Below are 8,651 nucleotides of genomic sequence, written 5' to 3'. Positions count from 1 at the left end.
AGTTCCACAGGCGTGCAGTTCAAGAAAGAAGCTTTGTTCATGAAATCCACGTTTTGATTTAGGTACAGATATAGAGTGGGGAACATTTTTCACAGTAGATTCAGCTAAACGGGTGTTTTTCGTGAAAGATTGGCGAGGGGGGCCAGAGATTGGAGTTCAGACGAGCACCTGCCATAGAACTAACGATAAAACAAGGATAGGCTCGCAACGTCTCTTCTGTGGGAGAGAGGTTGCAGGGTGGAGAAAATGGCACCCCCACTAAGCCACGAAGTCTATTTTGTACTCTGTCAATATATATATACATACTATGCTATGAATATTAGAATATACTCTATTGGTCTGTCAAGCATGTTTTTGTTAGTCAAATATCGGCGTTGCTCAAAACCATAAAAAAATAAAATATCAAAGGTTTAAAAATGGGTCTAACATCTTTATATTAAAACTATCTCTGTACCTCTTTTTCATTCCATCTGTATCTTTCCACCTTCCCTATTTTCCTATACCCCTCTTCCCCACCCCTTTATATAATAGCGAACATTGGAAATATCTGAATCTCACTCCTGACGAAACTTTGTCCAATTGACACACAAAGAATAGATACTTTTATTTGTTTATTTTTAGATATTAGACATTTGGAGCAGCGCCAATAAAAAAAAAAAAATAAATAAAAAAAATTTGTGGATCTTTGGTTAATAGTTTGGACATTTAGTTTGACATAGAAAACATACGCAATTACCTTATATATAATAGGTTAAAAGTTCGTCTAACATTATAGTAAAACTATCTCTTTACCTCTCTCAATCTGTCTGTCTGTCTGTCTGTCTGTCTGTCTCATTCTCTCCTACCTCTATTTTCTCATATTCCTATTCATCACCTCTCTTTTATCTCTCCTTTATATAAGAGAGAATATCGGAAATATCTGCACCCCCTCCCATCCCTGACTAAACTTGATCCCATTGGCATACAGAAAATAGATATTGTTTGGTTTGATTTTAGATATAAAATTTGTGGGTCTTTGGTTAATAGTTTTGGACTTTTAGCTGGACATACAAAACATAGATGCACAGACAATTACTCTCTATATAATAGATGAACGTTCATTTTATTTTTTAGACCATGATCGAAATACATGGTGTTACTTCGCATATGTTTTTGATGCCAAAGTCAACGGATTCGCCATCTTTAATTTCCAGATGTTTTTGAGCGGATATCGAAAAAACAAAAGTCAAAATATATTAAATAGAAACACAGAAAAGAAAAATACATTAAAAGCCTTTTTTTGTCTTTAGCATCTACTCTGTCCTATAATAAAGAGCTATGAGTATTTCCCCGTCACATAAATGTATGCCAGATGACTAAGGGAAGGTATAACAAAAATATTTTCATTTTATCTTATCTGGTCGGGTTTCTTGTTCCTGACCTATGTGAGTCTCTCTCCCCCCTCTCTCTCTCTCCATATTTCTCTGTCTAAGATTGTCAGCATCACAGTTGACGTCACATGCAATTTGCTAGATGTACGTGGATCTAGGTTATCTTATGCTCGTGCGCTTGTGCCGTGAAATCCACAATAATACGTTTCTCACCAGCTATTGCTTGCTTCTCTGACAGAGACTGGCAGATCGTAGACGTCTCTCCCTGATGGTAGTAGATATGGCAGGTAGGTTGTCATAAAATTACTGCTTCGTGGGATGATCTTGCCAGGATATATTCAACACTGTTCGTAGCATACAGGTGTACGTATCGTTTAGCTTGCTGCATGTTTTAGCAAACTTTCTAATCAGTTTTTGGGCGAAAATTTGGCTGCTAATTATTGAAGCCTATGCACCTGAAAGCAAGGCTAGCCTTTGCAAAACGTCATATTGATAAAGATGTTGCATTCTGGAAACGTGTTCTATGGACTGACGAAACGAAAATAGAGTTATTTGGCCATAATAAAGTGTCTTATATTTACAGAAAATCTGGCGAAGCTTTCCTGCCTAAGAACACCATACCCACAGTGAAGCACGGTGGAGGCAGTTTGATGTTTTGGGGATCCTTTGCGGCTCTGGACCAGGGCGACTTGTTAAGGTCACAGGTAGCATGAAAAAGGAAGATTATGTTAAAATATTGGATGAAAACCTGAAAGACTCTGCTAAAGAGCTCTCACTTGGTCGTCGTTGGTGGTTCATGCAAGATAATGACCCAAAGCATTCGGCTAAACTGACTAAGAAATGGCTTGAGGACAATCATATTAATGTTTTGGAGTGGCCATCACAAAGCCCAGTCCTTAATCCAATTGAAAATTTATGGAGAACATTAAAATTGAGTGTAATGCAAAGGAAGCCTAAGAATCTTATTCAATTGGAGGATTATTGTCAGGAAGAGTAGGCTAAAATTACTACTGAAGAGTGCAACAACTTGGTTGTAAACTATGAAAAGCGACTGAGGAAGGTAATCAAGGCCAAAGGCTATACAATTGATTATTAAATAAATCGTGCCAATAATTTTGAACAAGGGTTTTTTGCAATTATGTTTGTTGTTCCTTTGTTATTTATTTTTTCTAAAATCCGATTGCTGCATCGGAAAGGCCAGTTAAAAATACATAATATACTTTGTTATTTTCTTTAATTTAATCCCTTTTTTAGAATTTATTAGACAAAATTTAACTTTTATTTTACCGTGCCAATAAATATGATCATCACTGTATATATATATATATATATATATATATATATATATATATATATATATATATATATATATATATATATATATATATATATATACATATGCACATAAAGTTATGAACAGTACATAGGGCCCGAGCAAAGCCGGGCTGAACTGCTAGTTGATAATAATTTTCACAGATATATTAGAATGCGCATTTATCATCTCAGTTCGAAATTTAACAAATCAATAACATGGACTGAAATATTGTACTCTAAACGTTGATGATATTACAAACTAATGATTTTTTGTATAATTAATCCATGTAAATTTAACTCAACGTCAGTGTATATGTCTGTCTGTACACGGATATGCTCCTATATGGTTTACTATCATACTAAACTGACCATATACAATAATAAAAGAGATATCAAGGAGCAAAAATGGGTATGATAAAATCACCCCCATTAACGGGGACAGGGCCCTAGGGGGAAACCCTATGCACGCTCACACTGTTTCACATATAGCTACCATAGTAAAATAAAATTATAATGTTGAAGTCATGCATAGACGAGGAAAACAGACACATACACAAAAACACGCAAAGTGGTCACAAGAATGCCATTAATATAGAGAAGAGATAGAATAGAGGAGAGATGAAAAATGCTTAATAGTGAATGAAATAAAACAAGGGAGGTAAATGTGTAAGTGATATTCTTTTCTTTTTTTTTACGAATTACATGCAAATGCGTACGTCTGCTTCACTCACAGACAAATTGTTTGTCCTGATCACGTGATACTTGATTTCTGCTTTTCGCTTTCTGCGTATATTTTTATGAACTTCTGGCGTATTTCATCCCGCTTCATATCCTCGGTTTTGATGCTAAGTTGAATCATGTCTGATGTTTAAAAGTAGAAAGATGCCTCTCTCGTTGTTCAGTATCAATACTCAAGAAAGATAATTGAACTAACAAAAGTATATTACAAACTGCCTTTATCAACTAGACCACAATAACAACAACCTGAAAAGTGTAAAAAATGTAATTAATATCATGTACATAATCTATATAAGGCTTCATGTAATTTTTGCTGTTGCGGAATACTTTGAGAATGACCCGAAACAATTTCGAACAAGCAATACAAATAAACACCGTTGTTATTCGAGACGAATAATATGCCCCATATTTCTTTGAGAATTATTCAAATTCTCAGCTGATATTTGAATGCCACGTTTTTTTTTCTGTTCGAACCAATCCTCCTGGCATTTTTCCCTTTTTGCGTGCGCATTTGACGAAATTGCTTTAAGTTTTACTCCCGAATAAACGAATATATTTACACTACCAACGAAATACAATGTTTGACCTTGCAAATAAATTAAACGAGAATATATATTCGTCTATTAAATCTGTGAGTTTTGCAAATGCGATTTCAAAGTTAAGTGTCACAGACTGATAAAAATGCTATTTCAAAATAAAACATTACAGACTACCGAAAATACAAACGACTTGAGACCGCTCTACAAAAGACTGGGAACTGCTCGTGAATTTGATTTTCCCATAAAATTCCTTACTGGGAGGAAGCCGGTTCAACTCGCCAGAAAAAAAGCTTCTCATAGAAACATTTAGATTTATTTAAAAAGTAAATAATTTAACAGTGCCTAATGATGTATAAATGAATTCTTTACTCTTACTAACTAATTCACATAATGTAGTAATGTTTAAAAGACTAGGAGCGTTCTAAAAGTAATGCCTCCTATTTTTTCATTCCGTCCGAATTTATCAGAGAAGATTGCAAATTTCATTATTATGAAGACTAAACTTATGAAACTTTTATCTGTCTATTGCAGATATTGACGGTATGAGAAGCAGAGGTGCGTTATTGAGCTCATCCAGAAAAAACTGAACCGATCAACATCCAGTGGTGTCTATTGAGCGTTTACGAAACCGATACAGTTGACATCAGTAAAAATTTGGGTTTGTCGATTTCAGAGTGGCGACTAGGATGTGAGTGACAGAACATGCTTCGAATTTTTATGACCGAAGCATCGTTCACCTCTGGTAAAAGTTAATGGAGAACAGAGTGATTATTAAGGCTGTGACAACAGCATATTCTTTTCATTGTTTTGACTCTTGAGTATATATCCGTTAATATCTTATCTGCTTTTTATATAGACGGATGTGGTTCTCGGTTGATTAAGTGTGTGTTGGATATATACCCGAGAGTCAAAAGAATGAAAAGAATATTCTATTGTCACAGCTGTAGAGATTAAATTCTGGGGCACAAAAGGTTGCGTATTGTAAAGGTACCACTTCCATCTTCGTAACTCTTTGATTTTCTTTTGTTAAAAAATAGGATGCATTACTTTAAACGACACTCGTAATAAGAAAATTGAATTCAACATACCGTATATTTCAGCGTATAAGACGACTCTTAAAGTAAAAAAAAAAAATCATCTTTAAAAACTAATATTTCATAAGATACCAGGTGTTGCAATCTTTAGTCTAGATTAAACAAACATGGTTTCGTGATTTAGCAGTCGTCTTATACAACCGATATATGATAAATTTATTAAAATTTGCTCCAATTTTGTACCTCGTCTTATCTGACGGTTACCTTATACGCCAAAATATACGGTACTTTTTATTTAAATAATTTAACAAAATATACTATATGAGCTACAGACTGTGCCATGTTGCAACCATGACTTTTCCGATGAAAGATCCTCCACTATATAATAAAGAGCAACGTGTAGTTATTTACAAATCCGTCCCATCACACAACAATATGGCTTCCGAATAGAAAGATAGAACACCAAAATATTCTGATACTGCGATGTTTTCTTATTTCCTTTCTATATTTTATGCCTATTTATACGTTTTTTCTTTTCTCATTTCCTTTTTATAAAATATTCAATTGAAGGCGTTTTCTTCTATTCTTTATTCGCTAAAGCTTTTATTTTTAAATCATCTAAACAATCAATGGAAGAATATTTTAAAAAGCAAAGTGATCAGTTTCTTTTGAGATTGGAGTTTCTGGCCACAATGAGTGCGCTAACTTAATGGTGCGCTAAATTTATATGTTTCTGAACTTTTGAGATAAGGATTTTTTATTCATATTATTTTGGATTCTTCTGTTCTCATCTTGAGTGTTACTTTCACATCGTTTCGGTCAATGCAACCACCGACCTTCTTCGAGTGTATTTTGCTGAACTAGGGAATCTTTCTGTCGAACTAGGTAATTTGCACGGAATTTCGAACATAATCCTATATTTAATCCACGAGGGTAACACTGTATCATTCTGTCAGCCATGATTAAGTAAAAATCTTAAGTAATTCGCAATTGTATTTTAAATACCACTCGCATTGGGGATTGAACCTCAAATCTCAAGAAGAGTGTAATTTTACAACTGAATTTTATCAACTAATTTATCCACCCCACTACAGCACGGATCTTTGCGATTTCAAAGTTCGATAATATACATCTGAAGAAGATCAGACGTTATATCACCAAAGACGTTGTGTGAATAGCACTCAAGATGAGAACAATAGTCTGAAGAATCCACCCAAAAATACGATTAATCAATGCTCATTTAAAAAAATCAGAAACAAAACTTTTATTGTTAATTTATTTGCCACTGATAAAAAGTTATATGGTAAGCATTCTAGATGCTAAAATAGGACAATATTTATTAAACTATAATCAAGACAAATGTTTTAAATTAAATGTATTTGTATGACTTTCTATAAAATGTCTTTATGTGACAATTTCGCTGAATGGCTGCCTTGAATACAAAAGGGTATCTTTGTACAGCTTTCGAACCGTATAACCGAGCTAGGTTCGAGTTAGTTTGAGGTTAGATTAATGTTATTTTGTTAGTTTATGGTTAGATTAGTGTTTAGGGTTAGATTAGTGTTAATTTAAGATTATAATAATATTAGTTTAAGGTTATGGTAAAAACAGTTCGGTTTCTGTTCGATTCGAAATCTGTGCCATTACCCCACAAAGTTGATTAGTCCTGCTCTAGAATAATTGAATATTCATGCATGCCTTATTTTTGAAATCTTTTTTTTTTATATGCGAGGGACAATATGTTCAAGATTAATCCAAACACTTTACAAGAGTAAACAGCAGCAATTACTGGCTTGACACGACAATCTCTCAATAAATATGTAAACGGGCACGCAACACTTTGAGATGAAGCAAAAAAAAATGCTTCACAAAACAGGTGCTCATATCGAACATTTAGAGATTAAATGTGAAAAACATTTTTTAAAGTATTTTTCGGTGAATTAAAATAAAAGTGAACCAGGATTCTAGAGATTCTGCATATTTCTATTATGTACAGTTGTGTTCATAGATTTCTATATATTGGGTTTACTTACTTAATTAACCGAGCATTATGACTTTTAGAACAAAACACCGTACGTCGAGGGATGCCGAATATAAGCAATATTTTGGTAATTTATTTTTATTTTTATGGAAATCGATCCAGGATGATATGAAAACCACTTAATGTAAGCAGCTAACAAGAAGAAATGATGATTTATCATAAAGACAGGAAATTCCTATTGACCTTAGTCTTGAAAAGACCAAAGTTCAAGTTAAGAGGAAAACAGTCAGCACGAAGATAGCTTAGTCTGCTGTTCTTGGAAAAAGCTATTAAAATAGAAAGCTGTATAATAATGAGATAATAAAACCGCGAAATGACGGAAGTCATTAGACAAACGTGTCAAACGAACTGGAACAAAGAAAGCAGGGAATAGATTTTTTAAAAATCTAAAGAACACAAGCCATAAGAGTAGTTATAGAAAAGACTAATAATATTGCTTCTGTGAGAGAAAAAAGTCTGAGGACAATCAAATTGAAGATGCGTTTCTTTATATATCATTTAAAAGAGCGTTTTTCCCTCTAAAATTTAAATTACCGTCGTTTTAAAACAATCATGCCTTATTTTCAGAACGTTGAATACAGCATGGTAATAAAAGTAAATTCACACAATTTTCTTATTTCAATTCAAGCTAGGTCGAAAAGCTGCCGAAACAGCTCGCGGTATCAACGAAGCGTTTGGCCCAGGAACTACTACTGAACACATAGTACAATGGTCGTTTAAGAAATTTTGTGGCGGCGACGAGAGTGTATAAGATGATAAACGTAATAGTCGGCTATAGGATGTTGACCACAATCAATTAACAGCCTGAATCGAAACCAATCCACGCACAACTTGCTTCTGAATTAGACATAATGTATACGACGATTTTCAACCACTTGAGAGAGGTTGGAAAGACAAAAACATCTTGATAAATGGGTGCCTCACGAATTGAACAACAACCAAAAAAGAAACGCCGTTATGAAGTGCCATCTTTCCTCCTTTTACGCAACAAAAACGACCTTTGTTTCGCTTATTTAAATCCGTATTAGATATTCTGCGCCTATGTCCTTGTAGTCACTGTAGTGTTTTAGAGATAGATAAACATTACATGTTTTTTGACCATTCGTAACTACCACAGTTTTATTTTATTTAGATAAATGCGCATAGGTTTATTATGACTGACTCATTTGACATAATGGTAACAGTGTTCACTAATCGATCGGGAGAGTAGTATTGCGTCCTTGATCGAGTCATACCAAATACTGGAGAAATAATAGTTAGCACTTGTTTAAATACCCAACATTTTTAGATGAAGATGAAGTGTAAGTGCAGTAACCCTGGGAAAGAAGTCATATCATCCCCTTCACCTCAGTGTGTTGCTAATGAAAATGAAGCCTTCGGGCCGCCTCAGACTATGGTCCACCACTTTACTTTCCTTAGGACTAGTTTATGATATGAAAATACTATGAATACTTATTATTTCTCAAAATGGTACTGGTGCACCAAAACATTAAGATATGCGATATTGGGTAAAAATGTCCACGTCCGTTTCGGAAGAGAACGGAAAATAAAAGTAATGGCATAACTTATAGACGTCAAATGGCACACTGATAAGATCTTGACAAAAGAATTCAGA

This window comes from Euprymna scolopes, chromosome 13 (assembly GCF_053919585.1).
Source record: "Euprymna scolopes isolate OS-2025 chromosome 13, ASM5391958v1, whole genome shotgun sequence".
Taxonomy (NCBI): Eukaryota; Metazoa; Mollusca; class Cephalopoda; order Sepiida; family Sepiolidae; genus Euprymna; species Euprymna scolopes.
The sequence above is the reverse complement of the archived record's forward strand: the minus strand, read 5'-3'. Positions refer to the sequence as shown.